General features: G+C 35.3%; 1 protein-coding gene across 1 annotated transcript in view; it reads right to left on the reverse strand.

The window, feature by feature from the left end:
- Positions 1–7,778: 7,778 nt before the first annotated feature.
- LOC131066879 (uncharacterized) overlaps positions 7,779–8,211 on the reverse strand; it is a 1,249-nt gene continuing 816 nt past the window's right edge. Inside the window, exon 2 of the mRNA XM_058001748.1 lies at positions 7,779–8,211. This exon is cut by the window's right edge and continues 516 nt beyond it. The gene's annotated coding sequence lies outside the window, so the exon portion shown is untranslated.

Consider the following 8,211-nt stretch of genomic DNA (forward strand, 5'->3'; position numbering starts at 1 on the left):
AATAAAAATTAACCATGTTACAAGGGAGAATTAATTAAATAAAATTTAATTAATTTTATTTGTCTACATTTTACCCTTGTTTGATGCAACATTGTAAAACAACATCACGTCAAAGAAAACAGATGCACCAACAACGGAGGGAGACAAATATGGAAGGATGATGCCCCCTCAAGAATTTGGATTGGAAAATGAATTTTTTTGGGGCAAGTTCTCAAAAACCTGAGAAAAGATTATAGATTTACTTTGAGGATGAAAGAAGGGAATTGGAAAAGGAATGGATAGAAAAGGAGAAGATAAGTGAAAATGATGAATGTTAGAAGGTGAAAGGAAGTATAACTATGGGAGGGCCCCATAGGAGGTCATTTGTGCACTCTTAGTTATCACTATTAGAAGGAGTCTAGAGTGAAGGAATAAGCAAGATGGCGAATATCCCATGACACACAGTGTGGGTAGTGGATGAGGAGATTCTAGTGATTGTCAGAGTAAGGGGAGCTAGTACTTATCAAAATCCTCTCATTAATTTGGTAGATAGGTACATTTATGATTACAAAAGTGGAGAAAAAGAAATTAGGGCATAGACATTGATCTCTAATTAGTTTTTGCACCCCATGTTTGGTGTTTGCAATTGGGGAATGATGCCTTTTCAAGTACTGCAACACAAGTGCATGTAGGGCACTGCATGTGTAGGTAATGATTGATGGATTGAGGTCAATGTCTAGTGACTGGGGTAGATAGGGGGAATGATATTGTAAAATGGTGTCTATGTTATTTAATGTGCAAGCACCTATGAAATTGTGTCTTTGCCATAATTTTGACACATGCACTGTTCGGTGTAGGTTCCTAGGAAATAACGTCTCTACCCAAAAGGGAAAGTAGAATAGGATGAAAATAGAAAAGTTGGGAAAGGCAGAAGGGGATGCTCTAATTGCCATATGGGGAATGATGGACTAGGGTTAGAAGAAACTAATAGAATTGAGTTATGAATGTAGGAATCTCTAGGGTTGGTGGAGTCGAGAGAGCATTGGCCTTTGACTATGCGACTTCGAGATAGGATGGGGATCGTAGATCAGATGATGCTACATATGATTGGGATGGGCTGGGTTCACAGATGGCTGTTGTAAACACCTAATTTTCATTAATTTAATTAATTGAATTTAGTTATCTAGAGTGCTTTTAACTAAATAACTACGCATTATTTAATTAATTAGTGTTCCCTCCTAGATTATTAATTTTATTAATTACGGTATAATCCCCTTTTAATTAATTATTTGATAATAATAAATCAATCAATCAATTAAATTTGCCCCCTTTCTTCTATTAAATACATCAAATGCATAAATTGATTATTTAATTCATTTTGACTTTTTCCTCTTAATTCCGTCATAGAATTAATTAATTAAATTCATTAATTCTATTTTTCCCATATGTATCCTAACTCTAACCCTCCTCTAATCCTTCCTCTAAAACCTTACCCATTGGCTAACCATAGGTTTTAGTCAACCTTATCGTCTTTTTCCTCACCATGTGTACATTCCAAAATATCTTAAATATCCTAATATTTGGGGAAATATCTTCATATTTGGAAATGACTCCCCTTTTAATTAATTATTTGACAATCATAAATCATTTAATTAATTAAATTCACCCCCTTCTTCTATTAAATAAATCAAATGCATAGTTTGACTTTTTAATTAATCTTTTGTCCTATTTCCTCACATGTCTCCTAACCTTAACCCTCATCTAATACTTCCTCTAAACCTTACCCATTTGGCTAACCATAGGTTTTAGTCAACCTTATCCCTTCACCATATGTGCACATTCCTCAATATCTTGAATTTCCTAATGTTTGGGGAAATATCTTAAATATCCCAATATTTGAAAATATCTTCATATTTGGAATTAAAGCTTCTTATTTGGGTGTCTCACTCCCAAATAGGCACGTGTCCTCAAGGACACTTGTCATTATTTTATCCTAATTATCTTGATATTTGGAAATAGATCTTCATATGTGGAATGAAAGCTTCTTATTTGGGTGTCTCTCTCCCAAATAGGCATGTGTCCTCAAGGACACTTGTCATTCTTTTCCATGACACTTTCCCTTCTCAAGGACACTTTTCATTTCCATTCATGACACTTTCCCTTCTCAAGGAAAAGTGTCTCATTTTCGTGCTTCCTCTTCTCTTAGCTTGGCCTATTTAGTCTCGTCATTTTCCTTCATAATCTATCCACTTTCATTTTCATACTATTGTAATGCAAAATTCACCTTTTGTACATTCATATCCATTTACCATCCACCTTTGCATTACATTTTAGGTTAATTTTCATCTTACATTCACCATCATAAAGCTCATTCAATCATCTTTGGAACTGTAGATTGAGCACACATCAAATCAAAGGATAAATCTAGAGTTTACATTTTAATTGCTCTTATTTTGTTTATCTAGTTTTCTTCCTTTTTAGCATCCTAATCTTGAGTGCGGTTGAAATATGTGTTTTCTTGATTGTTAGTTTAAATATTTTAATCTTCTTAGTCTTTCACTCACAATTTTCTGCATATAGCTGCATGTGTGATTGCATAATGTAATGATGATTTCCCTACAAAAGTGATGACAAGTTTCACTTGCTCATCGGGAGGTGTCAGTCACTTTGGAGAATGTGTGGAGGATACTACAAATCTCAATTTGAGAAGTCATCCCCGAGTACTTCCTAGATCATGATGAGCACTACATATGATCGATATTTTAGATAGACGATCTACCAATGGATCAGATGCAAATGCATTTTGAGTCAGTAATGGAGAGGCACCAACAGATTCTAAGGTTAGCCTTATATGTAGCCATATTCATCAGTGGGTGTCTGATACCCGATCTCAATGATCATGGATTATTGATTGACTGGGATAGATGTTTATACATGATGATAGGAGATGTAGTGAGTTATGCATGGGATTATGTGATGCTAGGACAACTATACCATGATATTCACATTTGTATGTATTACAAGTACACAAGAATTTAGAGATAGTTGTGATGCTCCTCCATGTATGGGCATTCAAGCATATAGCCATCTGTAAGCCATTGGGGGTGAGGGATAAGGAGATGGAGTAGCCCTATATAAGAAAATATAGGGGACTATTACATTATGTGCAAATGGGAGCATTCGAGTATTGGAGACACTTCTTGGATGAGATGTCGGATTTCACTAGGAGGCCCTAAAAGACTGTAGAGGCATGGGGAGAAGATGACTACTATTTTTCATTCATGCAGACTAGATGTTGGTTGATAGGTCAAATAGTACATGCCATTGACTAGTACTTACCTATTAGGGTGATGAGATAGTTTGACATCCAATAGGATGAGGTAGGGGAGGAGGTGACACATATATGGATGACACGAGAGATAGGTGCGTAGGGAGATGTGATTAAAATTATTTGGGCCTTGTCTAGAATTTTGGATATATGCCACTAATACCATGGGATCTGAGCACAAACATTGTGGATCTAGGGATGATATCGACATATTCAACATGGTGGAAGTAACATAGGCTCGTTAGGTTAACTATCCTCGATGTGTTGGATGTAGATGATGGGGGAGATGGGGTGGATTGGGTTGTAGGAGGTCATGGGGATGATGGAGGGGATGAAGGAGATAATGGGGGAGATGGTGGATGAGATGTATAGATGGCTGAGGCCTTAGGTACTCTCATAGGTTTTTAGCGATGCATTGGCGTCACAAGCACACATAGAGTGAGCTGGTCACAAGGCACAATATTATTGGGACTTATACCAGTAGATAGTGCAAATAGATCAGAGGGCTCATTAATATATAAAGAGCACATGGTCTAGGAGGACCAGATCAGAGGAATCAAGTGGGTTTGTTACGATGAGGGCACTACGACCACCATCACCAGGACCAAGCTCAAGATGGGCAGGAAAAACACCATAAGATGTGTAGAGTATTTGATATGGATTTGCATTGACACAATCATATTTGACCCTATGGGGATGCTCCTTTGTACCATGATTTGACAATGTTTTTTTGATATATATATATATATATATATATATATATTAACATGATTTTGGTGATGATTTATGTATTGTGTATATGGACATTTATAATGGACTCTATGATGGATTTGTATTATGATGTTGATGGTGATTAGGCATGGCGATGTTATGATATTTGATATTGATCCATAATTTAGATGAGATCCTTTTATTGTAATTATTCCATTGAATTGTTGTAGTTAATTTCACTTCACTTGGTAAGGTTGTTAGCATGAATTATGAAATCCTAAAATATTACTATTCTTATATCTAGTTTTGTTTCACAATTGAAATAGATATTATGTTTTACAATATGCTATCCTTAGATGTTAGTTTAAGAGGATCATTTGTGGAATGAAATTGTTAAGAAGGAATAAATTTCTTGATTGAGTTCCTTAAGGTTTTAAAAAAATCTATAATGTTAGAGTTCTATAAATGTCAATAGAAAGCTTAATCTTAACTAAAATAATTGGTGAAACCCAAATTTAAATAGGACTTATAATCAAGGTAGTTATGCTTTTTTAAGTGACTAGGTTAAAAAAGGATTGTTTAGGCATAGTTCTTCCTTGTATTGGGTCTTTTCCCCTCATTTTCTTACTTTTAAGGGTTGATATATATTGCTTATGGTAACTCAAAGTGTCAGGTGTGGTTAGGATCATTTAGTATACTTAAAAAGCTAATGCAAAGTTTCTACTTGAAATTTAAAATTGTAGAAGATCATCTACATTACCTTGGTTCACTCAATTTAATAATAGGGCCTAGGGGTTACCCAATTTAGCAACGGGGACCCTAGGGCTCACCTAATTTTGTGTTATAGGTGATCCTAGGATATCAAATTCTTTTGAATTATTTCTTTAATGAAAGTTGGTCCCTTGGTCTATCTTTCCCACCTACCATCTCATTTTAGAGAGATTCATTGTTCCTTGAAAGTTATTCACTCATGCACGTTTAATTGCATGCCATCGTAGGAAAACAACTAGTTCACATTTTTCTTGGTGGAGACCTTAAATCTCCGAATGGACCTAACTCTCGAGGAGGTAATGCTAGTGTTTAGAGGTCATTCCCACATCCTCATGGGTGTTTGTTGTGTAATCTTGGCATATAGAATTAAGAGGTGAGTCATTCTTATTCTAGTATTTGTGTTATGAGAGAATATTCTCATTCCATTCTCTATTATAGATGATAATCTATTCTTTCAACATCATCATGGTAACTTTACTACATGAAATGCTTAAGCATTTTACTTGTGTCACCATGCTTGATGCATTATCATTATATACCTTGAATATTTTTTTTCTCTCTCAAAATAGTGACTCTAAAAATATTTCAAATTTTGTGAACTAAGTTATGAAAACATAAATGAATAAAATTAAATATGAGAAAAATATTCAAGAACATCATTGAAAATTCATATTACTTTTAGAATTGCATTTTTAATATTTTAGAGTTATAAGAAAATGAGCAAGACATTGGAATGGAGTTGTATTTCTCATTGGAGGCTAGGGTTTCTATTGAGAGTCTACATGGGAGCAAGCAACGACAACTCCCTTCCACCTCATGTGCTCTTATAAACTACAACACTCATCCTCTTGGGTGATTTGATTTCTTTCCTCAGAAAATCTAGAGTGATAAGGCTCCAGTGGGAGAAGAGTATGGGAAGAGCAGTTTTGGCTCAACTCCTCTTATTCCATGCAACAATAGTGAGGGATTCTCATTATGGACCGAAAAGGCTTGAGCTAAGAGATATGCTAGAGGTCAAAGTGGGTGGAATGTAGAAAGGTGGAGACAACCACATGTGAGATAGGTTATGGATAAGAACTATGTAAAAGAGCATTACCTCAATGTAGTTAGGGGTGGGGTGTAGTGGGAGATGGAGCAGTCTATAGAAAACAAGGTGAATGAGAAGAGCTAGTGTGAGGGGAATCGTTTATGAGAAGATGGGATTAAGGCTAATTGTAGAAATGAGGTATGTATGGGTTTTTCCTAGGGCGTACCAATAGCAGAAAGGCTGACAATTTGCCTAAGCGCAGAGATTGAAAGTGAAGTAAAAGAAAATAAAAAATATTTCTCTGAGAAAGATTTGATTAGAAAATTCAAAGGATTTTGGCCAATTCTAGGAGAACTACACAAGTGGATCATTGAGTTCTAGAGCCCCATTTTAGACGAGGATGTCGAGATTTATCCTAGTGCATGGGGTTATTTCGTGGTTGTCTTCAAAGAAGTATAAGACATACAAAAAATCCTTTGTGAATATAAATGGTGTTGGGAGGATAAGTATATGTTTCTTTTGAAACTTTAGTACATTTGGCTTTCAACCATTCAACAGAATCTTTTGACAAAATCCCAACATGGGAAGACTCCCTAACCTTTCTCTGCAATTCTAGTTTGATTCTTGTTTTCAAGCTATTGGAGATTCTTTTGGAAATTTTTTGGGGGTAGATGAAATCTCCTTAGGGTTCTAGCATACTACATATGCCCGTATCTTGGTTGAAATGGATTAAACGAGGGATTTTCCTGCCAACTTACTCTTGAAATTTGGAGATAGGAGCTGGATGCAACTTGTTGATTATGAAGGTATCACTTTTAGATGTCGTAGGTGATTCCAAATATGGCACACTATTGCAAACCATGATAAGAAGAAATTGAATATAATAGGGCATGTGGTGGAAGGAGGTCTCAGAGCAACATTATGTAGTGGTCAAAATGTAAAAGACTCAAATAAGAAGGCCATTGTCAAGAATGTACAAAACAAAGATCCCTCAACCCAGCTTAATGGCCCCTTGTTGCCCAAGATCATGGGAGATTTAGCGACTGTGGCTATCGACAATGTTAATGCTATTACTAGCATCGATAAGGTTGCAAAGTGCAAAAAAATTGGATGTAGGGGACAATATTAACTCGAAGGCTGGGTGTTGTGATCTGATGGAGAAATATGTATTCCAAGCTTAGTTACTGAACTCCAATGAGGGGGAGTTTGGTCATAGAAGATCCTAAGGTAGAGGAGGTTAAATTAGATAGGAAGGAAGAAGGATGTACAAAAGTGAAGAAAAAGAGAGATAAGAGAGTAAAATAAGGAACTCTTAATATGCTTCTTTGCTCTCATGATAGGGAAGGTATAAAATTCAGCAAGTGACTTTTGACTCGTTCATGGGTCCAACATTCTGGTGCTTTGCTTTTCGAGAGAGGTGGCTCCCTGGTTGTAGCCCCACCCAATTAAGACCAGACTTAAAACCCAATATCTAATAAAATTTAAACCTATTACCAATAAAAATAAACATAATTACATTTTTAATACATATCTTGTTATTTATAATAAAGGATGATATCCTTATAAATCTATATAATTATTGTTTATTGTATATAGACTATGATGAACACTTTGAAAGATAGCTTCATCCTTAATTTCTTTATGTCACATTGACTTTAAAACATGAATTAAGTACTAGTAAATAGTTGGATGTAAGCTTCCATAACCTCTCCAATTCCTTTCAAAAGACCCTCCTTTGTAGACAAAATATTTCTCTTTCACAACATTTACCAAGAACACCATATTCATCCTTTTTTCTATAACTTTCTATGTTACAATTATTTTTCATCTAACAAAAATATAATTCCATAAGAATTATGATTCTCTTCCACATATACTCCTGCCATTAACTTTTTTTCACATTTTACTTAAATTTTACTACAAATAAAAATAATCAACCACCATTTTTAACCTTCTCCAATAAAACTACAAGTGTTTATCAATATTCTGCAAGCCATAACTGTACAATGTCTGGTTATTTACAATGAGACATAATATCCTTATAAAGATGTGGATATGTGAATGGTACAAGTTTCTCGATTGTATATGGACTGTATTGACCACATGCCATAACTGTATCAAAGAGGACTGATTACTGTGGCTATAACAACTCTATTACAACGTCACCCAGTCATCTACAAACCACTTAAAATAGTAAACATTGATCATCCAACAAATGGGTGCCACAGTTGAAAAAAGCATATACCTGGGGCTGAACCACAGCTCTCCATGTTATTAACAAAATGGTAACAGATGTAGAGAACAGAAAAAAGCATCCACCTGGGGCTGAAACACAGCTCTCCATGGTATTGACTAAATGGTAACATATGCAGAGAGCAGAAAAAACATCTACCTG

This window comes from Cryptomeria japonica, chromosome 9 (assembly GCF_030272615.1).
Source record: "Cryptomeria japonica chromosome 9, Sugi_1.0, whole genome shotgun sequence".
In the NCBI taxonomy this organism is placed as follows: domain Eukaryota; kingdom Viridiplantae; phylum Streptophyta; class Pinopsida; order Cupressales; family Cupressaceae; genus Cryptomeria; species Cryptomeria japonica.